At 45.8% G+C, this 25349-nt stretch overlaps 1 protein-coding gene and 1 long non-coding RNA gene across 5 annotated transcripts in view; one reads left to right on the top strand and one right to left on the bottom strand.

Annotated features, from left to right (window-relative positions):
* Positions 1 to 25349, bottom strand: part of LOC307203804 — a 446600-nt gene that overhangs the window by 374521 nt on the left and 46730 nt on the right. The gene's annotated exons all lie outside the window — the stretch shown is intronic.
* GRIK4 (glutamate ionotropic receptor kainate type subunit 4) overlaps positions 17617 to 25349 on the top strand; it is a 472983-nt gene continuing 465250 nt past the window's right edge. For 3 of the 4 annotated variants that reach the window (XM_079954667.1, XM_079954665.1, XM_079954668.1), the window contains exon 1: positions 17617 to 17771. The gene's annotated coding sequence lies outside the window, so the exon portion shown is untranslated. Of the gene's footprint in view, positions 17772 to 18816; positions 18899 to 25349 lie in introns of those variants that run through there. The other variant, XM_079954666.1, reaches the window with a different exon arrangement.

Below are 25349 nucleotides of genomic sequence, written 5' to 3'. Positions count from 1 at the left end.
TTCAGCACAAAACTGTTCATGCTGAACTGTAAAAGTGAACTGTAAAATTCGTTCAGTTTGTATATCATCCTTTTTCTAAAGATCCCGGGGCAGTGTACAACATTAAAAATATAGTTTACTACTGCTACTGCTAATAGTAGTAGTAGTAGTAGTAGTAATAATAATAATAAACATTCACAGAAAAATAATCACAATTATCTCTTGCTTTGAGAAGGGAGCATGAAAACCCTAGTTGAAATGTCAGAGGAGAAAGCTGGATAGGGTCTTTATTGGCTCTGAATTTTTCATTTCTGGCTATTGTTGCATATTGTTTTTTCCCATCTTCCCCTTCCATGACTTGAGTTCAAATGTGACTGAATAAAGTGCCACATGTTTCATGGCCAGCATCTGTGCCAGGCATTGTGCCTGTCCCCCCTGACAAAGGGTAGTTTAAAGTTCTTGTGCCCAGTTTATCCTCTTCACTCCAACTATGGATTTATATATTTCTGTTTTGTGGATTGCTTGCCTCTAGATCCAAATCTCTGGGACCATTGAAGGAATTGAAACCTTCCTGCATTTCCCAGCCGCCACACAACATCCATACAAAACTCTGCTATTTACTTGCATTGTAATTGCTAATTGGAGCTCAGTTATGCTTTTCTAGCGATGCGTTTTTCTGGATTCTGTTGTCTTGGGAAATTGTGCACTGCATTTTTCTCCTGACTACACACTTGTAATGACATTTTACTTAAGATAAACTGATGCAGATGCTGCCATCTGGGTCTTCCTGAAGCCGAGCTTCCTAAACTAAGACAGGATTGCTTTGAAGAAAAGCTTAACTCGTTAATTTGGAGGTTATCTTGTCACAGGGTGACCTTGCTTCCTATGGCCCTTCATTCAGGGCCCCTCCCTGGATGCTCAGGAAAGAGGTCATGTGGTGGGGAGTCCATGGATTACCTAGTGTCGAATACTCCAAATAGATTTGTATTTTTTCTCCATTAAGACTCAACTTGGCTGGTGCTCAGACCATGGGGCATTGGCTAGCGAAGAGTCTGTGCACTGCAGATACACTTTGGGTGGTGCAGCTTCCATAAGAAGAAGCAAACATTTGAGAAGTTTGGACAGGGACTAAAGAGCAGAGGGGTAGGAGGGAATGGGGAAGATAGCTTGGTTCTGAAAATCATGCACGTGTTAGGAAGCTGGATGGGTAAAGCTGGGAGATAGAAGAAGTGAAAGATGACAGACTCAAAAGGCAGTGAACTGAGAAGTGAGACCCGCAGGGGAAAATTGCATTTGGACAGCTGGAATAATACTTGGGATTCTAAACAGTTTATGCTCAGTACCTTTTAAAGGGCAACTTGTATTCTCAAAGCTATTCAAAAGCTATTCTTTGTAGCATTCTCCAACCCAGCTATATCAGTTTCAAAACTGGTAATTTGCAATGCAGTTAAAGAGCACAGGTGAGGAGCTATATTTCTCTGTTTTCCCATGTTCCCCGCATTATTTTGTGTTATGCAGGATACAGATATCTGTATCTTCTCATGCTTGAGGTTCTGAAAAATGAATTGCTTTATTGGATTTTGTCCTTAGTATAAAGGGACACTGGGAAGGTCCAGTAACTTGTTACATTGCCTTAGAAGCAGATAATTTCAAGATAGCTGTCATTCATGGCGGCTAGTGAGTTTTCTGGGCCAGTCTTGCTGCCGGTGAAACCACGTGCTTCCAACTTTATAAAGAAATTGACAGCATTTTTTAAAATGTTGAGGGCCTGTCTGCAGTTTCCCAGAATGACAAATGACTTTCCTTAAATATTAATGATAGTTACTCAGTAGTAAATGCAGGCTGGTGCTTGATAGGGGATAGAGCAAGCTGCTCTGAGTTGATTTTTCTCTCCCCTCCCCCTTTTAATATGTTTTCATTTTTCAGTTATTTGTTTATTTGTTTAGGTAAGTGGATGCCTCATTGAAGAAACAGATCCAGCTTTGAGTGTCCTAAATTTTTAAAATGCTAATAAATAGTTATACAAACTGTCCAAATGAATAAAGAATAGAGGGAGGGGAGGCATCCACAACTCTTCATTTTTATGTTGGCAGACTTGAGGCTTCAGCAGTGGATGGAAAACAGAGGAGACTGGTAAATACTTATTGAGTTACTCAGTTATTATTAATTTATTAATTTATTTGGTTTCTTACCCTGCCCTTCACCGTAAGATCCCAGGGTGATTTACAGAGACTTAAAATTCAATATTAGAAGCAGTGTAAACAAATTGCCTTTTCAGGGATATGGTAGATCTTGAAAACATGTGTTTCCATTACAGATGGCCAGGGTACAGAGGTGTGTCTTCAGAATACAATGAAAAGTATGGGTTGTATCTAACATCTGCTCAAAGTTGAGCTGTTGAAACTGGTGGACCTAGGTTAGGCATGCCTGATTTCAGTGGGCCTATTTTGAGTAGGACCAGGAGATTATCCGATATAATCAAGGTGTCAGGGACACCTGTGAAAAGGGAATTCCACATCGCAGGAACTGCCACAGGGAATGCAGTCTCCTGGATCACCACCGCCCCAAACTCCTGAGGGTGGTGGACCTACCAAGAGTTTTCCTGTTGGCAAGCTTATCTGGTCCTTCAGACTCACTGGTCCAGACCCATTTTTGCTCTGGAACCAGCAACCTCCAACCACGGTTGCGCTGTCCGTGAAGTTCCATTGTACGTAACAAAACTTGCACACCATTCTCTTGAAACTGAAGGTCCTTGTGTTTTCAGTGTTCCTAAATGCTTGGTTTTGGAGCACACAGAACAACTCCATCTCAGTGTTCTTTTTGTACGCTTTCTGCAGAGTGATCCTAAGTGCCAATCCTCAGTGGCTGACTAACTTCCTTTCACTCTGACTGGCTGCAATCCACACAAAAGGTGAGAAGACTTCCCAGTGGCTCAAAAGCTTCTCTTTTGTGCTGACTGGGCAGCTCTTAAGATACTGGAGACAAGGACCCTGCTGCAGAAATAGTAATGGGCCTTTGACCCACCCACTGTGAGATATTTTAAATGCAGTCAAACCAACAATGCATGTTTGCTAGATAAGCACATGATAGGAGCTGAAGCTCAAAGAGTTTTCTTGTTAAATTTGCTTGAGAGAACTCTTGAGAGCCATTCCCACTATGTCCTGTATCCAGACATATAATCTCAAAACCTGGCTGAGCACTTCCTCTTTGACATTTGACCTCATTCCAGCAATGTGAGAACACCTGCATGTCTGAGCTCCAAACTCAGGCTACATTTTAAGCCAGACTTGAGTATGCCTTTGTAACTGGATTGCCGTTTTAAGCCTGCCTGAACAAAGTTGCTGCATCTGTTACTTTTCAACAAGTATTCTGAGTGAGTAAATGTTATTTTTACCTTTTACAAGATTGAGTGGAGGAAAGGGGGGAAATGCCAGGAGAAGCCACTCTGCCTTAATGCTTTGGATTACTTACACTAAAAGGCTAAAACTAGCTTGCCTTTTAAGCTGCACTCTGCTGAACTTACAAACGTGGGAAAGGAAGGGTAATATCTAATATATCCTCTCCTAGCATCTATACACATCCCTACACCCACTGCCCCCACACCTGAACTACTACACAATTACCATTGTAGCATTTCTGGGCCATGGAGAAATCAAGTGTTAAAATAAGCCAGCAAATGGGCACAAGGCCAGTTTTGAAGTTCTCACCTCTTCCATTTCCAAATGATGCCCAGAGAGTCCCTTTTTGGAGACCTGTGAAATACCACGCCTGCTCCTGGTCCTACTCCCGACCTGTACCTAATGGAGCCAGGCTTTGTCGTTGGCCTCTTGTACTGCATCATTAAAACGAAGCAATAAACAGTCTGTCTCCCTCTCTTCCAGCCCAAGAGCTTCTGTTTAGCTCTCCTCCCCTCCAGCCCCAAGCAGCTGGGATTTTTACAGCTGCAAATCATCAGCCATGCTTTCGGATATATTAAACACTTCTAAAACCTCTCCAATGGTTTCTCTTTTTTTTTTTGCTAGTTTGTTTGTTTCCAGATGCTTGCAGTTTATTCAGTATAAAGTATTTCTCCTCTCCACCACCTCATCAATGTTTTAAGCAAATATCAACAAGGAAGTTAAGCAGGTCTCCCTGGAGCAGGGTGCAAATCTACATTTCTGTCAGCTGCTGGGATGGCTATCAGATAATTCATATCTGAGGGTGTTTCTCAGATCAGTGCTAAGAAAGATGGGCAGTATCTTTCCTTTCACTAACATATTTTTTGCTTGCCAAAAGCGTCTATTTGTCAAAACTACACGCATACAAAAATGTCTTTACATTATGAGTAATTAGCACTAAAAAAGTTGATGAATTTTCATGAGGATTTATTATTATTATTATTAATTGCACAGTGCTTCAGAAATGTGAACAACTTAATTTAAGTTTGGAAAAATGAGAAACTGGGAGAACCAGAACTGTCAGATTCATTCATCCCTGCCTATAACTCAAATGAAGCACATGCAGCCCAAACAGCTGCACTATCTTTCCCTGTTTGCCCCTTCATCTCTTGTCCCCCCTGTGCCAAATTTTAGATTGGAGGCTCCTCTGGGCAGGGACCTGTGCTCTTGTACTTTGAAAAGTGCTAAGCACACTGATGCCACTATCTAAATAAAATTGCAGTAATCCTAAATTGTATGTTGCACATGAAAATGCTCCAGTTTTCAAGAACAGCTGAATAGCTCAGCTGGTTGAGCATGAGACCCATAATCTCAGGATTGTGGGTTTGAGCCCCAGGTTGGGTGAAAGATTCCTGCCTTGCAGGGGGTTGGACTAGATGATCCTTAGGGTCCCTTCCAACTCTACAATTCGATGGAAAGGTTAAGGTCCTCCTCTGCACTTCAACAAATTGGTTTGTGTGTGAAAACTGTATCAGGCTAACTAACCAAAGGCTGCATTGTGCAAGCAGTATAAATTATACTAATTCATGCCTACTGCATAATTTAGCTCCTGCTGAACATGAGAAATGGACAAAAGAGTTATAGGCACCAAATAATGCTTGTCTCCAGCACAAGGGAAATATTCATAAACCATCTTGTACAAAATCCTATTGCAAGTGAACTTTTCATGGCACAATTAGATGCGGATGGCACTGGGGGTTAAACTACAGAGCCTAGGACTTGCTGATCAGAAGGTTGGCAGTTCGAATTACTGCGACGGGGTGAGCTCCCGTTGCTCGGTCCCTGCTCCTGTCAACCTAGCAGTTCGAAAGCACATCAAAGTGCAAGTAGATAAATAGGTACCGTTCTGGCGGGAAGGTAAACGGCATTTCCGTGCACTGCTCTGGTTCGCCAGTAGTGGCTTAGTCATGCTGGCCACATGACCTGGAAGCTGTACGCCGGCTCCCTCAGCCAATAAAGCGAGATGAGCACCGCAACCCCAGAGTCGGTCACGACTGGACCTAATGGTCAGGGGTCTCTTTACCTTTACCTTTTAAACTGATAGCATTGTCTAGGTTTACCTTGTCTGGGCTGGTTCACTCCAGCAGAAATCCCTCTGTGGGCCGGATTGCATGTGCACGATTTCTGGTGTCTGCATCTGTGCAGGTGCATATTCCGGCGTCTGCACATGCGCAGACTCGATTTCCGGTGCCACGGAAGCGAGTCCCGGTGCTGCACTGGTTTAGTGCATCGCTTGGGGACTCAACGAGCGTGCGGCTTGGTTTGGGGGCGGCTTGTGGGCCGGTCAAACGACCCCGGGGGCCACTACTGGTCCATGGGCATTAGGTTGCTGACCCCTGGCATAGTCCATCTATTCTAGAGCATCATCAACTGCACAATGTACCCCAGTTTCAGCCAGCTACTGTTTACAACTTTCTTTCTACAAACAAAAAGCACCCAGGACATCCACTATCCCAATAAATTTATTGGTTCTGCCATTTTAGGTTGCTTTTTTGTCCCAACTAAGGTAGCATCTTAAGGTAAACAAACAAACAAACAAACAAATTCCAACTGAGGCTTGTCTAGGGAAGCAGATGGAAGGACCTGAATAGAGTTTTCTTTCTAAAAATGAATAAGAGCTCTGGACTTAAAATATCAGAAGAGAAATCTCTTGATTTTTGCCATTTTTGGGTGATTTTTTTGTTCCAGTCAAATGAAAATGTTTTTAGAAGGGGGGGGTCTCACATTCTCCCCCCCCCTTCAAAAAAAAAAAACCTGATACAAGAAAGCAGACTTAAAAGATATCACATGCATGGATTTGTTTGGGGAGGTTTCACTTTAAATCAGATTTTGGTTTAGGGCAGTACAATACCCGCCCTCCCCCCAAAAAATGTGCAAGTTTTTCTTTGTGCCTGTTAAATTCTCCAGCTTCTAATATGCTACTTCAGGTTTCACCCCCCCCCCTTCAAACCTCTTTTTCGCACTTAATACATTGAAAGCTGATGCCGAACTCTGCATCCCACCCAAATTTTGTGCTTCCACAGAGCTGTAAAATGCCTTTTTGTAAACTGTTTTTGCTTTGTTTCTCTGTACATTTGTTCGCACACACACGCACTTCCAATTTCTTGTGTGCATTTCAAAGAGGCTTTTAAAAATGACAGTTTTTATTTCTTCTCATTACATAAACGAGGCAGACAGAAGTAAACATCTTTTGATGAGAGTAATTACAAGGCCGCCAGCACCAAAATCAGAAAGATTTGTACAGATGTCAGCTGGAGGGGGGGGGGAGAGAGATACATTGCAGCCAGCCATCTGAACAAAGTAAGTTTTGTGTGTGTGTGTGTGTGTGTGAGAGAGAGAGAGAGAGAGAGAGAGAGAAAGAGAAAGAGAGAAAGAGAAAGAGAGAAAGAGGGAGAGAGAGGGAGGGAGGGAGAGAGAGAGAAACTTTGCCTGGACTCTTATGGATCTTCAAACTGTGTTAAAAGCCTGGAGCCTAGACTGCTGATTTCCTCTGTGATTTTAGGTAGTCCCTTAATAGCTCCGTATCAATTTCTTGGCTGTAGGTGGGAGATGTTAAAGTTTAATCACCTTGTTCTCTCCCTCCCCACCCCCCTGTGCAGAGGTGGTAAATTGTTCCTAGACTGTACAACTTCAGGTTGTAGGCATGAGAGTCCCACAGTCGCACAAATCTAAAAGCACTCCCCATACATAGGAAAGGAGACTCTTGCACTGATAGGAAAATAGGGTTGTCACCTTTGGTTGGGCAAAATATGGGACAGGTCGGGGTGGGTGGGGATTGGGCACACACACTCTCATGACACCAAATCCTCTCCCACTTTGTGTGTGTGTGTGTGTGGGGGGGTTCCTTGCATTTGGCTTCCCGCCTCCCTCACCACCCTGGTCCCACTCTTCCCCTCAACTCAAGTTGACGGAAGAGGGGCCAGGGATAGATGGTCAGTTCTCATGGGCAGCTTGAGCCACAACGCCAGCCTCTTGCCCAGGGGTCAGCAAACTTTTTCAGCAGGGGGCCGGTCCACTATCCCTCAGACCTTGTGTGGGGCCAGACTATATCTTTTTTTTTGGGGGGGGTGAACAAATTCCTATGCCCCATAAATAACCCAGAGATGCATTTTAAATAAAAGCACACATTCTACTTATGTAAAAACACCAGGCAGGCTCCACAAATAACCCAGAGGGCCAGAATGAGAAGGCGATTGGGTCGGATCCGGCCCCCGGGCCTTAGTTTGCCTACCCATGCTCTTGCCCATGCTGGTGCTGGAAGAGACTTAAGGAAAGAGGATGAGGAGGGAGGAGGCCTCCAGCAAGGGAGAATCTGACATCCCTCTACTTAGTTAATTTCATTGTCCCAATTATTTATATTGCTACGTTTCTGAAATTTACCCTTCTATAACTTAAGACTGTTAGACCTAGTCTTGCTTTCTGGAGTAGCAAACAACAACTCTTTGCTCTCTTCTCCGTGATAGCCCTGCAGGCAGAAAGCTAGCATGTAAGGATGGGACACTGTATTCTGCTGTTTTCATTGTGAAATGAGCTTTTAATATCTTTGTACAACGAAATAGGGAGCAACGTTAGAGTAGGGGAAAGAGGCTGTTCAGAAAGCTGGAGGTGTCCCACTTTATCTGTCTTAACTCGAACATAGTCCCTTCCAAGCAAGCTGAGTTGCCCCTCAACTTCCCAACACCCTTTCGGATTTGTTTTCTTGTTATTATATTTGATTGGCTATATTTCTGCAACCCTCAGGGTTTTTCAGAGCATGCTGATACCATGGCTAAATATGCAATGACACTCACCTCTGAACTTTAGAAATAGAGGGAACAGTTTTTTTAAATAAAAATCTGTCTGATTTCTTTAGGTGTACTTTTTAAAGTAACTTTTAAAAAAAGTCCAATTGATTAATCTGTTAAATATCACAACACTAGAAATAGTGAGTTATGTTAACATCCAGATTAGCTAGCGAGGGCCCCAAACAGAGCTGAGTTCTAGTGCTGGTTTGGGAGATTAAAAGCCCCCCCCCCAACACCTCTCCTTTGATAACCGTGAAAAAGAAACGTGTACAAGCTCACAGTGCTTTGTACCATCCCAGACTTGCCTATTTTTGCCATGGTTTATGACTCTGTCTTCTGTAAAAGAGGGACAGTCAACACAGTGCTCATCAGGCATTAAGGTAAAGATAAAGGGCCATTAGGTCCAGTCGCGGACGACTCTGGGGTTGCGGTGCTCATCTTGCTTTATTGGCTGAGGGAGCCGGCGTGCAGCTTCTGGGTCATGTGGCCAGCATGACTAAGCCGCTTCTGGCAAACCAGAGCAGCACACAGAAATGCCATTTACCTTCCCACCAGAGCGGTACCTATTCATCTACTTGCACTTTGAGGTGCTTTCAAACTGCTAGGTTGGCAGGAGCAGGGACCAAGCAACGGAAGCTCACCCCATCAAGGGGATTCGAACCGCCGACCTTCTGATCGGCAAGCCCTAGGCTCTGTGGTTTAACCCACAGAGCTACAATTTCCATCATCCCTGACATTGGCTAGGGTAAGCAAAGCTGATAGGAGTCACAGAATCATAGAATCTTAAGAGTTGGAAGGGACCCCAAGGGACATCTAGTCCAAACCCCCTGCAATGCAAGAATCTCAGCTAAAGCATCCATGACAGACGGCCATCCAACCTCTGCTTAAAAATCTCCAAGGACAGAGAGTCTTGGTCTAACAAAATCTGGAGTCCACCACATTGGCTTTTCTTGCTGCAAAACCTGAATGATCTTTCCTTTTTGCTCCCTGCCCTGCAGTGGAAACCACAAAGGCATTTCCCTAAAAAGGTGTGTGTGTGTGTGTGTGTGTGTGTGTTTGGTCCTTCTAATTCATCCAAACTTGCTAGCACCACTCCAAGAAATACACATAATTAGGCAGTAGGAGGTGGGTGGGGGAATGAGAGAGAATGGTTTACAAATGCCTATTATGTACTTCACTGCACCACAATTGTTCCATCAAATCTGTTCCTGCCTATAAAAGCATGCCATTTGGATATGCTAGCAAGAAATCGCCATGAACATTGGTGGGCAGGCAGGGAAGAAAGATTCCAAAAGGCCATTGCTGCAGCTTGTATACAGTTAGGTATCAATTCACATGCATGCATTATCCTGGCCCATGTTTCTCCATTTGCCTTCTCTACCAAAGCCTCACTGAAGTAAGAGAGGGTAATTTGCTGGCACTGTGGAAAGGAGAGGCCATTTGAATGTTTTCTCCTTTTTTTCATCTCAGTAGCATGCTGTGAGTTCTACAGTGCATTTGTTTGTTTTCCAAATTAAAATAAAATAATTTAAAAGATGTGTACCCCGCTGTTCATAGCAATTCCAAGAGGGACTTACTCCAAGCCAGGTAAGCAGAGCCAGCCCTGCCATTAGCCATAGTTAGGCAGCTACCTTGGATGGCAGATGCTATGGTGGCTTGCAGGGGAAGGACCATAGCATGTTGGTAGACCATCTGTGTTGCATGCTTAAGGTTCCACATGCAAGCCCCGGTATTTCCAAGCAGAGCTAGGTTTGTACCTGGTTCAAAATCCTGGAGAGCTGCTGCCAGCCAGTGGAGACAGTACCAAGCTTAATGGAGCAGTGGTCTGACTAAACATGATGAGACACCTTCCTAGGACCCTCATCTCCTTGCTTGCTTGCTGCCTGAGGGTACCGTGGAGGATACTGTCCCATCGCCACCCCCATCATCCAGCCAGGACACTGAGGTCCAGCATTGAGGGCCTTCTGGCGGTTCCCTCGCTGTGAGAAGTGAGGTTACAGGGAACCAGGCAGAGGGCCTTCTCGGTAGTGGCGCCTGCCCTGTGGAACGCCCTCCCAGCAGATGTCAAGGCAATAAACAATTATTTTACTTTTAAAAGACAACTGTAGGCGGCCCTGTTTAGGGAAGTTTTCAATGTCTGATGCTGTATTATTTTTCATATTCAGTTGGAAGCCACCCAGAGTGGCGGGGTATAAATAAATCATCATCATCATCATCATCATCACCACCAGCATTGAAGAAATGCAGAATTTATTTTATTGCCCTTCATCTGAGGATCACAGCACATCCAGATTGCCTGGGCACAGGATGATAATTTCACATATCTATAGATACAGACCAAAACACCTTAACTGTAAGGAGATGATTAGTGTGCCTGGAAGCTAATAGCTGCATGCAATACATTGTTGGGTGCAAATATGAGAAGAGTGTTTTGAAAGAAGCCATTCACTGGAGCTGTTGCTACAAGGACAACTGGGGAAAGGGCAGATGCTCTGAAGCTGCTCCTGTTTCCCGTGGATTTTCTGAGAAACATTTGTGTTTCTGCAGCAGAGGCAAGAGTCCTTCTCTCACCTCCCTTTTTCCTCTTGTGTCTCTGGAGGCTGCTGCCACGTCTTCCTGGCAGGAGGGAGCTCACGTAGTAACACAGCTCATTTCTGTTAATGCAGGAGTCCGGTTAATTGAAGGTTTAAAAGCTTTACTTTTCTCGCTGTTAAAATTGAGAGAGACTACAATAGCCTGTGGCAGTGCTCCAAAGCACTATATCTTTCAGAGGCGTACAGAAAGCTGGACTTAACCAAAGGGAGGGGAATGCCTCCGTTGGAAAGGCCCACATCATCACCACATCTTCTGACAAGTAAATCATGGGTTGCTGGGATCTGGCAAGTAATAGCTACAGTCAATGAATTAGCTAGTCAATTCTAATGAGTTGCCCCTTTTCTTGTAAAGCTCCATTGCCTTTAATAGCAACAACCTGGCTAGCATCAATTCAACAGATGAAGCTCTGCCTATCTCTGCATCTTCAGGTCAGGGGAAAGATGCACTAGAACCCGCCCACCTAGTTGTAAATCAATGTGAGCAAGCTCAGCCTGGATAGCTCAGTTGGTTAGAGCATGGTGCTGATATTGCCAAGGTTGCAGGTTCGATCCCTGTATGGGACAGCTGCATTTTTTGAGATCTAGAGCAGGGGCCCCATACAACATCCCCCAGCAGTGGCTTTAAGAAAAAACGGAAGAAGTCCCTGGAACAGAATTCGGATCAGTGCCCCCCTTTTTTGCTTGCTTGTTTATTTCAGGTTTGTGAGCAAAGAGGAAGGGGTTACAATGTGAGGAGCAAGAATGCAATATACATACCAGCAATTATTCCATGGACTCTTTGATAACCAAACATATGCTGATTTGAAATATTGAGGTTCTTTATTAGATTACAAATGGCTGTTTTCAAAATGGGCTGGGTACAGCTGGGGAGCTTGCAGATTTGTATATGAAGCTTTAATCGAACGACAGGGCTTGCTGATTCCATAAATTGGTTTTACTCACGTTATGTAACCTATTATTATTTTAATGAATAACAGCATAATTCTATATATTCAGTGGAGCTTACTCCCAGGTAGGTGGGTATCAAACTGAGGCTGCAATCCGTGTATATGAGTACAATTAAAAATATAAGTTTTTATTGTCTTCTCCTTTGATTTTCTATTATTTTGGCCTACTTTAACTGCTGCACTTTTATTGACTGAGCTGGAATGTGTTATTACTATGTCATGTTGAATTTTGTAGACCACACTTGTGTGAGCACACACTCTCCCCCTCCCTGCCGCCTCCAAGTTGGTGAATATATTCTCCTTCTCATAGCTATCATCTATCTATATATCTATCTATCATCTATCTATCATCTATCATCTATCTATCTATCTATCTATCTATCTATCTATCTATCATCTATCATCTATCTATCCAGATCTGGACCTTCTGTGTTTTGCTGCTTTGTTTTTATGAATGGGAAAAAATACAAATATTCAAAACCGAGAGAGATTTAGAAAGAAAGAATAAACATCATGATTGAAAACTCTCAAGGAACCGCTTTTGAACTGTGTTCAAATACTGTGCTTATAACATTGACAAATGTTTTATATTTCATCTCACCCCACCCTGGCACTTACTGCTCCAAAATAATAAATGTACCAAACATCTCCTGTGTTCTGAAAAAGCCACCGCATTCTTGCAGCCTTTTCCAATCTGCTGTCCTCCAGATGTTGCTGAGCCACAGCTCCCAACATCCCTGACCATTGGCCAAGCCAGCTAGAGCTGATGGGAGCCCAGCCACATCTGGAGTGAACCAAGCTGGTGAAGGCTGCATTATTGTGACCTGCCGGTCCTTTTAAGACTGTGGATCCTTTGGATACCGCCCTTCGTACATTGGATTTTCCTGCCATGGTATAAAATTGGTGGCAGCATTGGGAGTGGGTGTCTCATTTCCTGGTGACTAAAACCTGTGCTCTTAATAGCAGCAAGATCTATGGTCACACGAAGCCTTTTGTGCCACTTACATCCATGTCAGGAGAAGCATCTTCCTGGAAGCTAAATTTCTTGGGGTCAGAGTACTGAGCATGGCTGGTACAGAAAGTGGCAAGAGGACGGGGGCCCATCATGAATCCCACAAGCATCACTTTTATTTCCCCTTTCACTGCTGTGTATTTGGGGCAGGAAAAAGCTCCCTGGCTATAGTACACAGGTGCCTAACCTGCGACCCTCCAGCTGTTGCCAGAATGCTGGACTCCTAACAGCTCAGGCCAGTACAGCTAATGACCAGATGTGATGGGAGTTGTAGTCCAAAACTGCAGAGTTGGGCACCAAGTTGGGGAAAGCTGATCAACACTCTCTAGGGCAGGCATAGGCAAACTTGGCTCTCCAGATGTTTTGGGACTACAACTCCCATCATCCCTGACCACTGGTCCTGTTAGCTAGGGATGATGGCAGTTGTAGTCCTAAAACATCTGGAGGGCTGAGTTTGCCTGTGCCTACTCTAGGGTATCAATCCTGGGTGTCTCACATCCCTCTGTGGAGATCTTGCATGCTGTGGCAAGTTCACAGTCGTCTTTATATTTTATATGTGGAGAACCAACTTTGGTTGGTTATTGCATCTTTAAGTGACAGTGACAAAGGTTTACAAAAGGCTAAAGTCAAGTTCCTAACCCTATTTAACTCATATGCCAATTAACCTTTAGTCCCTCTTCCCTGGACAAATCTCACCACCAGGTACTGCAGTTTTCAACTGGTTTCCTTTGAGCCAGGGTTACAGACAGTTTTTGCTCTGGTTAGCTCCATAAGCCGCTTGCTGAATTCTCCTTGCTGCTCAATACCTTTATTTGGCCTCACTGCTAATCCTTGGCTTAAGCCTGTGGTTCGGGTGTTTTGGAGCAAACTATACAACCAGGTTCCCCCTAGCCTCAAATAGCCTCTTGCTCATCTTCTGCCAGCCTCTGTCTTCCTCTTCTTCGTCCTTGTCTTCCCCTCCAAATTGTAGAATAGGCCTATTCGTGTTTCAGGCAGACTACCCTTCAGCCAATCAGATTTGAGTGGAATAGGAGTCTCCCCCTCTGCAGACCACCTTCCCCACTCAATGTATGACCAAGAATTTCTACCTAGTCAGCCAATCAGAAGTGTAATTTTACAATCCTCTCTCATTATCTAAAAGAACCCCGTTCCCCACCATTAGAGGATATTAGTATTACACATTTAACCCCCTACATGACTCCACATACATTGCCTCTAAACAAAATCCCTGTTCCAGTAAACACATTTTCTTCATGCATGCACACAGGTGATCTCTTTACACGTGCGCATAGTTTTTGCATGCACAACACCTGCATTTCCAATGAGCTTAAAACAAGTTGTGCTATCTTAACCATCTGCTCTTTTTTATAGAAGTCATTTTCTAAATGAATATAGGTCTCCAAGGCTTTAGCAGGTCACAGGGGGATGGGGGTGGTAAGCATGCTAAATTATACTCTTTGGGGTGTTTAGATGCAGAGATATCCATGGCACACAAACTGGCCAGAATTGCAGTCTTTAATTGGCTTTATACAGAGCCTGACAAAACTAACTGCTGTACATCATCAGCTAGAAAGTGTACAGATTTGCAGTAGAAGTAATGGCCTATGTGCACACATTTCCTAATTGGGTAGATGGAGTGATGTTGGTATGTCATTAGGGTGACAGAGAAATTCCCTCTCCTAGACAACTAGGGATGAGCAGGAACACTGTCCTCCTGTGAGATTTTGTAAAGAGTGGAAATCAGTGTGCAAAACCCTAGTACCACTCAACCACTTTGGTCTGCAGAACGGGCACTGTGCAGGTGCCACACAATACAGTGGTACCTCAGGTTACATACAGACTCCACTAACCCAGAAATAGTGCTTCAGGTTAAGAACTTTGCTTCAGGATGAGCACAGAAATCGTGCTTTGGTGGCGCAGCAGCAGCAGGAGGCCCCATTAGCTAATGTGGTGCTTCAAGTTAAGAACAGTTTCAGGTTAAGTACGGACCTCCGGAACGAATTAAGTACTTAACCTGAGGTACCACTGTACCTATTTTGCATCTCTAAGAAATCAGTCTTTTAGTGTGCAACACTTTAGAATTCTTTACCTAGTACCCCTCTTCACTGTACCCCTGCCAAGAATTGTTTTTGTTTGTTCAAGCCTACCCAGATATGTTTTGATCTGCTTTTAGTTTATTGTTGATTTCATTTATTTTTTTGAATATACATTTGAAATAGTTTTTAGCTGCTTTTATTAACAATGTTGTTGTTTTATTCTTTCTGTACATGGCTTTGAGGCTTTGTTTTGTTTTTTTGTTTTTGTTTTTACAATCAAGTCGCATATAAATTTTATAAATAAAAAAAAGAATACCTGGTCTTTCTAAGCCAGGGCTAAGCAACCTGCGGCCCTCCAGATATTGCTGCACATCAACTCCCATCACCCCTGACTTTTGGCAATGCTGGATGTAGCAGATAAAAGTTGGAGTCCAGCAACATCTGTGGGGCCACATGTCCCTCCTCCCCCCCAAGCTGTTTCCCCATCTTCATCTGGCCTACTCATGGGCTGGCCTACTCATGAGGTGACCACCTCAGGCGGCAGGATCCACAGGAGCAGCAGATCCCCAAGTAGATCTTTTTCCCCATCCTTGTATATCTTCATCCATTCTTCCCTGCTGGTGAGAAGAGGTGCCCTTTTGCGATTCTCCTCGGGTACCAAATTGTCTTGGGCCGGCCCTGCCTGCATCCCATTCCATCCTTCAGCATCCTTAGAAGAACTTTCTTTCTGACCAGCAGGGGGCACCCGCAGGCTGCTCATCTTCCCCATATTTCCTGGAGGGGTGACAACGCTGGATGCAGCTGGGGGTTCGGATGCCTCTCTTGCTAGTTGCCCTCCCAAGGTGCTGCTATGTCCACAACGGGGGTGGGGGGGGTGGGGGTGGGGGGGGGGTCACTAGGTGGAATCTCCTCTCCTTCACAATGAATGACAGAAGAAATAGCTCGTTTCCCCCGTTTCACAACTGACCACTTCAAATTTCAATTCCTTCCCTCTCCCTGTCGCTTTCCTTGGCAGAACCTTACTTCCCACCCCCAACCACAGCACTTTTAAGAGCAGCACAACAGGCAGAAATTCGGCAGGACATTTTCTCCACCACTGAATGAAAGCTACACTGGCTGCATTTTTGCTCCGCGTTCCATGTTCCCCGGTAAAGACACAGAAGTCCTTTAAAAAGCGTGGCAGCCCTATAGGAACGCAGGCACCTGCGTTATATTGTGTTAGGTGCTCTTACTATGTCGTTCCCCACGTCCCTCCCTGTGCTGCATCCCTATAACATTTCTGGGAAGAGGCCTTCGGATTAATCCCTCTCTTTTATCGTGTAGCTTTTCAAGGCAGAGACACCAACACTCTCGAATCTCAGCACCCCCGCTTTGCTCCTTTTCTGTCCACTACTGCTTCCACACTGCCCCCTTGCCTCCCATCACGACTGCCACATTTCCTCGCCGCTCCGGCTCCTCTGCTTATCACAACACCCAGAAGGTTAGCAGGACGATGCTCCTCTTTCATTTTATCTCCCTCCTTCTCTCTGTGTGAGGCTGCAGGACAAATCCCGGAAGCCAGGGACACCGATCAAAGGTGTGGGCTTCATCCTGCATTGGGTGCCTCCGCCTCCCCCCAAAATATTTCCCATCTTCTGCTAGCAACCTTATTAGCAGCTGACTTGTTTCACCCCGGTAATAGTCCCATGTCATGCGTAATAAAACACACACACATTATTTGGATTCCGCAAATCTCTTTATCCACCCCAGCCCATCACCCCAATATTCAGGGTTTGCCCCCTATCTCTCACTGCGAACACCCTCTTGTTCCCCATATATCTCACCCCAATTGGTACCTCTCTGCAAAAAGATCCTTTTATCTCTCTGCATTACACCCCAATAATATTACTGGGCCCCGTGCTCCAGAAGTTACTGTGGTTAATCTTTCTGTGCTGATCTTTCTTTCTAAAGATGTTTGCAGCAGTGGTGGCTGGTGTCCACTGAGGCCTCTGGGGCGGAAGAACAGAGCGCCCAACAGTAGGTGGAACCAGATCTAGTGACAGGCAAGAGACAGAGCCAATGACAGGCAGAGGCAACTAGTTCTTGCTTTGCAGCCACTAGCCTCCTTGCTGAGCTCTACAAGGCGCAACACCGCAGCTGTGTGCAAACTCTGCTTTCCTCTGCACCCACCGCTGGTTTGGGATCCGGTGTGTGCATATGATGGTTTGCCACAATCCGTATGTATCCTGTCTCTGTCCTAGCGGTTTTTTAAAAGATAAACTACTGCATTTCGATGGACTTCCCCCCTGCCTGTGCCACCCTCCATCCAAGTTGAGAAAAACACACAACCTCGCTGAGTTTTAAGCCGGTGACATGCACACAACCAGGGAGTGAGGAGGAGGAGGAACTGGCAACCCGGGCCACCCTCAGGACTGGCTGGAAGTGAAAAGGCTGGCAGGTGGGAGCCGGCTAACAGCAGACTGGGGTGGGGCGGTGCCCCATATGCCCTACCAGGCAAACCTCCACTGGTTTGCCCTGCTTCCATCCTGTTATTATTCGCCCACCTTTTACTGATCTCAGTTTGACATCATTACGCATTTCGTCTGGCAACCGAACACACGATGTCATAATTCGAACGTGCTGTTTTGCTTTGGGTGCCCAATTTTATTTTAGAAATCTGGCACCATATTTCAAACCACACACACAAACACTTGCACCCTAACCTCTCTCTCCCCGCCACGTTCGAACACCCCGCACCCGGGATTTTTCTGGCACCTTGCGCTTCCTCCGCTCGCCACCCGGGGGCGCCCTTGGGCTCGTTCTCTCCCGGTGCTCCTTGGACGCGGTTTCGCCGCCGCCGCCGGATCGCAGCGCGTCGCTTCTGCGAGCCCCAGCAGCTGCAACAAGCCGCCTCATCTCCCCGGCTGCAGCGAGTGCGTGTGTCGGGGGAAGCAAAACCTGAGCCGGCCAGCCTGCAGATCCCAGCCCGGGAGAGCCACTCAGGTAGGAGAAGCCTGCACTGCTGCTGCTGCTAGAAGCGCCCCGCCTCCGGTTCAGCTGCAGCCCGGCGCCCGCCGAGCTCGGCTTCCCCCCTGGCCAGAGAGAGAGCCGCGGCAATCGCTTCTCTCTGGACCCGCCGCAAGCGAAGCCAACCGGGCAGAGCCTCCTGCGCTTCCATCTTGCACCTCCAGGGGTAACAAGAGGGTGGTTGGGGTGGGGGGTGGCTTGGCTCCTTTCGCTCCCGGAGCCCTCTTACCCTCGGACTCCTGGGTCCTATCTATTCAAGAGAGAGACTCCCCCCTCCCCAATCCGGGATGCTTCCCCCCTCCCCCTTTAAGGAAGGATGCCACAGGACCCCTTTTCCCTCTGAGAGGTCTAAACCGTGACGTCCTTTCTTGGGGGAAGCCTGGAAGGCGCCGACGAGCTCTCATCTTCCAGAACTCCTAGGGACCCGGGCTTTGGGGGGGGTAGCTCCATCTTTTTCGGGGCGCCCTCTGCAATCCAGGACTCTACCGCCGCTCCCCTTCTCCCCGCCCCATGCGCCCAGATAAGGATGCCAGTTGGTCCTCAGTTTCCTAAACTTAGTTCCTCTCGACCCATCCCGGGGTGTCCTTCACCGTCTTGGGCTCCCGTGCCCCCCAGGAATAAGGGGCCGTGCTCTCCTTCTATGCCTCTGGTCGGTTTCAGTGGGCGACTCCAATTCATTCCCTCTCCCCCTTTTCATTGGTCCTTGCCCTTCCTCCTTGGCCAGAATGCCCGCTTCGCTATATTGGGTCCCAGTCTCCTTTTTGGGGAGCGAAGATGATTTTCCCCCATTCCTCTCTCTGCCCCCGCATTGTGACACCCCTTTTCTGATTCCCATCAAACTCTGCCTCCATGCTTCTGGGGGCTCAGGTCCCCAGAAGAGCTTCCGTGCTGCTGGTGATTATATCTCTTCATCGGCAGGGAGCGAGGAACTCAACATCACACTTGTGTGTGTATCCACAAAATGGTTGTGTAGCGTGGTGGCTGGCGGAGGCGGCGGGGGGGGGGGGGGAGAGAGAACTCCAGAGACCGTATGCGTGGAGGTTGCTGTGATCCTCTGTTTTGAAAGGCTGGGGAGGCGAAGAGGCAGCTGAGGAACGCCAAGGGTGGGTCTCTGGAGTGTATAAAATGACTAAGATCGTTCTTTGTGTGCGTGAGAGAGAAAGTGAGATAATACACCTGTTTGTAAGGGGAAATGGAATAGGCACCGTGGATTGTTGTTACTTCCTAGAGGAGGAGAAAGTGCTGAAAGGGGAAAGTAGTTGCCTGGCGTGGAAAGTAAAATGTGGGGAGGGAGAGAAGAAGGAAGGAAGGAAGGAAGGAAGGAAGGAAGGAAGGAGGGAGGGAGGGAAGGGGGTGTTGAGACGATGGATGCTTTGCAGTGGGTATCAATGCTTGGGAGGGGTAGGTGTTTGGGAGCGATGGCTGGTGGAAGGGGGGCAGTGGGGAGGTGTTTTTTTGGGGGGAACGAGTGATGGATACCTTGAAGGAACAGGATGGAGCACAGTGGTGGCAGGTGGGTGGAGAAGGAGATGACAGCCTGGGAGATGGATGGGCAGCTTAAGGGAGGAGGGATGGATGGATTGCTTAGATAAGTTATGTTCAATTTCTCAAAACATGCCTTAAATGACTTCTAAGCATTTTGTTCTTGGGGGCGGAGGTGGGGGAGTTGATGAGATCTTCCAGGTCCCTGGGAGCCGTTTCCTGCTCCTGCAAAGATCCTTTCAAGAGCAGGCCTTCTAGTGGGGGGGGGGGGAGAGAAATGTCACCTTGTCCTCATTCGGGCTTCGGAGGAGAGGCTGGATGAATGGGAGACGGGGGCATCTTTTCTCACCGAACCATAGTGTTGTCTGCGCAGATGCGTAGCCCATTCATCATTTGAATCATGTTGCATTTTTCTGTTTACCGTTTGCAAATGCCGCCGTTGTCACTGCATCTGTTAGTTCCTCAAGATGCTACGCTTGGGTCTTCTGTCTTGACTGGAAAGAAACCAGGGCCTTGTTTGCCAGGGTCAAAACTCAAGGGAAGAGAATAGTGGCTCCCTGGGTAGCTCAAATAGTGAGGCTATTGCTTCAAAGTATGCATTTCTTTTCACAAAGTTGTCTTGCAATATGTAACTAGGATGGGCAGAAAGGCAACATTCAGTCTGGATGGGACGGTTGTGGTGGCAAGGTGCAATCAAAACTCAGAAGAGTGCATGGGCAGTTGTTTTAGTACTCTCAGATGGTGCAACGTGTCCTTTTCATTCAGAAAGAATTAGGCATGAGTATGAAACCCAAGTTAATGCATTGCTGGGAGGCTTAGTAAGGGCAGCAGGCTGGATGCATGAATTACACAGCTTCTTATTGGCTTGCAGCCTAACACAGTCAAGCACATCAGATGCCGAACATGGTTGGGGAGGAAGGAGAACAAAATCTGAATCACAAGACTCTCCTTTTGTTACTAGCTGCTGCTCAAAGGAGTAAGTGCTCCCCAAACTAATAATTTTGGAGCATCTCTCCCCCACCCAAATCCCTGCCTGACTTGTGCATAGAAATGACTAGTGATGCTAGACACTTGCAAATCACCTGGGAACATGAGTTTGCATAGACTAGGAAATAGAATTAAGCTGGGAGTCTACTGGGTGTAAATAGTTTTTTTTCATCAGTGAATGCCTTGTTCTGTGTATATGTGATATGTTATCAGAGCCTGTTTGTACAGTCAGAACAGAAACATCCCTGGTGGCTTTCCAGGGCTGAGTTGATGTTGGAAGAACTAATGCCCAAAACTGGGGTCCAGTTTCACTGGGATAATCCCAAATAATGTTACCTATCTATATATTAGGGACGCGGGTGGCTCTGTGGGTTAAACCCTCAGCCTAGGACTGGCCGATCAGAAGGTCAGTGGTTCGAATCCCCGCAATGGGGTGAGCTCCCATTGCTTGGTCCCTGCTCCTGCCAACCTAGCAGTTCAAAAGCACATCAAAGTGCAAGTAGATCAATAGGTACCACTCCGGTGGGAAGGTAAACGAAGGTTTCCATGTGCTGCTCTGGTTCGCCAGAAGCGGCTTCGCCATGCTGGCCACATGACCCAGAAGCAGTACGCCGGCTCCCTCGGCCAATAAAGTGAGATGAGCGCCACAACCCCAGAGTCAGTCACGACTGGACCTAATGGTCAGGGGTCCCTTTACCTTTATCTATATATTGTTTTTTCTCCAAAAAGCTCAAGGTATGGTTCTCTACTCCCTTCCCATTTTAGCCTCACAACAACCCTGTGAGGTAGGCTAGTGAGGATCACCTGGAGGGGCGGGATGCAAGAGAGAGAAAAGACCTTTTAATTGTTTTTGTTTCAGAAGGGGCTTGAAGTGCCCAGTGGGTTCTGAGAAGACTTCTATCCCTCTTTGGGGGTTGATCCAGCGTTGGATCTTAGGGTTCTCAAATTTCTGTGGCCCCAATCCACCTCTCATGTTCCATTCTAAATCATAGTTGTGCCACCCCAGGCAGCGCCCCTGAGACTCCACACCCAGTGCAGCTGAATTGGTCCTATTCCCCTAAATCTGCCCCTGTCTGATTTCAGCACTAGTTTCTTTGCTCAGGGGCTTCAGTCTCCTGCCTGGAATTTTTGAGCATCCCTTACCACATTGACTGGGCACTGCATGGTCAATCTTTGCCTGAGTGACAAGGAGGGGACAACAGGCTGGTCCTCTGCCCGGATTGACTACCCACCTCTGTATGCCTTGCCCATCAACCTGTCCCTGCCCATGGCCAATCACATGCCCCTGGGAAGAACTCCACATTCAGGCCAGGAAGGGGAGGAGCATTCCATCCTCTGCTTTGTATGCACAGCATCTGGAACTAGCTCACAGGTAGACAGCTCCTGAATGCAGAGGCACCATTAGCCACTGTGAACAGTAAAGGTCTAGTCCCCCATGAACAATTTGTATAGAGAGTTTCAGGTGTTCAAAGTGCTTTCACACACCTATAAATAAATCACCACAATGGTCCTGGGAGGCGTCCCTAAGGCCAAGTAGAGGGCTGAGACTTGAATTGAGAGCCTCTGTGCAAACAGAAACCTGTTCCCCAGTTGATTCTTTGCTGCAAATACTTTGTACTTCCTCCTCATCCATCGGCTTTATTGTTTTCTCAAACTGGGCAGCAGGATTTGTCCTTCAAGGTTGCAACCCTTGGGAAAGTTAATCTCCTATGCACACGTTACACAGCTGAGCCTTTGTTTGATTCCCACTCTTTTGTTCAGTTCCTGCGGAGAAGGTAGTTCAGTTGCCAGCCGGAAACCTGGAGCTGCCTCCCAGCTGTTGGCAGGAGATGGCAGGCGTTTGCCCGCTGCCTCTCTCAGCTGTGAAATGATGGTCTGAGACCGGCATCCGAATGCAACTTTCCGGGGTGAAGCCCTGGCGAGTGGCGCCTAGGATCAAAAGATGCTCAGAAGAGGTGTTCTGTTTTGCCATGTGCATGGTAGTAAAAATAGATTGTGTAGAGGAGAAATGGGTGGGGTGGAGAACCACAGGAGGCTGTCTAAGACAAAGGCAGACCGTTGGTCCATCTAACTCTGTAGGGTTAACACTGTCTGGCAGCAGTCTCTCTCAGCCCTCCCTCAAGATGCTGGGGATTGAATTGGAGACCTTCTGCATGCAAAGCTGATGTTCTTCCTATAAACTACAACCCTTCCCTTAAGCTATGGGAAACTGTCTAAACAATTCTAATACTTAATGACACATGATGTCTAAAAGACTGGTGAAAAGATCTATCTAAGTTATCTGGAGAGGGAAGAAATCTAGGATAAAACAGAAGGTTCTCATTGATACGAAAGACAGAGGATGTTTTGCACTCCCAGATTTGGAATTGTATTTTGAAGCTGCGTGCCTGCGTTGGATAAAAGACTGGATATTGCTAGAAAATATACAGTTGCTAGATTTGCAGGGTCATGATGTCAAAGACACCTGGAACACCTGTATTTGGTATGGCAATGCAGGAATACGTAAAAGCTTCGCCAACCATGTCATTAGAAAAAACTTAATTAAGATATGGAAAAAATACAAACATTTATTAGAAAACAAAACACCCAGGTGGTTATCCCCAATAGAAATTGAAGCAAGGAAAAAATAATAATATGAGTGATAACTGGGGGTACCTATAATGAATTGTTAGACTTTTCAGAAGGAGAGCCAAAAATGAGAAAATTTGAAGAGATTAAAGAATATGTATCATATTGGTTAAAATATCATCAAATCAATTAAAAATTGAAGCTAGATAAGAAATTGGGATTTGCAGAAAAACCATCACAATTTGAAAAAGAAATAGGATGATCCAGAGCCAAAATTTTATCTAAAATGTATAGGATTAGGAAATGAAAAAAGAATTTGTAAAATCATCTATGATCAAATGGGCACAAGATGTGGGTCATAATATTGATTTAAACCGGTGGGAGCATTTGTGTAAAACAAATTTAAAATTCACTGCTAGTTACACATTAAAAGAGAACTTTTAAAAAAATGTTCCACAGGTGGTAAAGGTAAAGGGACCCCTGACCATTAGGTCCAGTCATGACCGACTCTGGGGTTGTTGCGCTCATCTCACTTTATTGGCTGAGGGAGCCGGTGTACAGCTTCCAGGTCATGTGGCCAGCATGACTAAGCTGCTTCTGGCGAACCAGAGCAGCGCACGGAAACGCCGTTTACCACTTGACTCCAAATAAACCAGCTAAAATGTTTAGATCTAAAAGTGCCCTATGTTGGTAATATAAAGAAGCAATTGGCAGATTCATGGTGGCCTTGCAGAATAATAAAAGCATTCTGGGAGATGGTTTATAATGGACTTAAGAAAATGTTTAAAAGGACGTTTCCTAAAAACCCAGAGGCTTTCCTTCTGGAAATAATAACAACAGAAATCCCCCATATTCACACTACATTATGGATGTATGTGACTGCAGCAGCCCCAACTCTAGTAGCACAAAAGTGGAGAACAGATGCAGTACCATCTAGAGATGAATGACACTTTAAAATATTAGAATATATAGAACTTGACAGCATGACAAATAGATTAAGAAATAAAGATGATAAAATTTTAAAAGAAGACTGGACATTATGCATAGATTACATATATGGAAAAAATATTCCAAGAAGAAAATAAGTGTAACAGACTGAAAAAATGCTCAGCAGTAGAGTGACAAAGTGGGATAATGTATGGTAATGAAAACAATTTAGTCGAGTAAGAAAACACAGTTTGAAAAGAAATCAGATGGGAAACCAGGGAAAGAATGGAAGGGGAGTTAAAGTCAAGGTATTTAAGAGTAGGGGAACAAATTATGTTACAAATATTACTCATATACATGATGTGTTGTATTTAAGTATTATTATTATTATTATTATTATTATTATTATTATTATTACCTTGTGTTTGACTGCAACACAGTATGCATTGATCATATGATTAACATAAAAGCCAAAAGAAGGAGAAGATATGGAAAACTGCTTTATACTGAGGCAGGCCATTCTCCCATCTAACTCAGTATTGTCTACACTGACTGGCAGCAGCTCTCCAGGGTTTCAGGTAGCTGAGCTGGGTGCCCTCTGTTCAGAGCTAATTCATAGACTTACAGAATTGTAGAGTTGGAAGGGACCCTGAGGGTCATCTAGACCAACCCCCTCCAATGCAGGAATGTCAACACACGGGTCCCCATCCATTTTGAAACCATACAAGACACTGCAAATGTGGTAGCCTGTTTTATTGCTAGGAGGACCAATTGGGTGCCAAAATCTCTCGCTGTTGCCACCCACTTTTCACACCACTAGTAACAGCAGTGCACTGGCCAGTCTTGGAGGGTTGTGGTAGATAGATAGCTGTTGTGGAATCACAGAGGTGAAAGGGACACCAAAGGACATCTGTTCCAACCCTTTGCCATCCCCGATAGGTAACTTGTTAGGGAGTCTGGCATGGCCTCTGCTCCACCTGTGCCATTAGGAATCTCTTCCATTTCTTCTTTGTTTATTCACTGCTTAGATATCCCACCTTTTCCTCCAAGGGGCTAAAGGTGATGTGCAAGACTTACCCCTCCCCATTTAACCCCCACAACAACTCTGGGAGGCAGGTTCAGCGGTGACAGGCAGTGACTGGCCCAAGGTCACCCAGTGCATTTCATGGCTAAGGTGGAATTTGAATCCTGGTCTCCCAAGTAATAATAATAATAATAATAATAATAATAATAATAATACCCTGTCCATCTGGCTGAGTTTCCCCAGCCACTCTCGGCGGCTCCTAATTGAATATTTAAAACAATACAGCATTAAATATGAAAAACCTCCCTAAACAGGGCTGCCTTCAGATGTCTTTTAAAAGTAGGATGGTTGCTTGACATCTGATGGGAGGGCATTTCACAGTGCAGGCGCCACTACCGAGAAGGCTCTCTGCCTGGTTCCCTGTAACTTGGCTTCTTGTGGTGAGGGAACCACCAGAAGGCCCTTGGCGCTGGATCTCAGTGTCCAGGCAGAATGGGCAGTCCCTGTTAGAGTGTCTTAGTCCTATACTCTAACCACTACACCACACTGGCTTCCTGACCCTCAGT

The sequence above is a fragment of the Podarcis cretensis genome (genome assembly GCF_951804945.1).
Source record: "Podarcis cretensis genome assembly, chromosome: 15".
NCBI lineage: Eukaryota > Metazoa > Chordata > Lepidosauria > Squamata > Lacertidae > Podarcis > Podarcis cretensis.
This window is presented reverse-complemented; position numbering and strand designations above follow the sequence as displayed.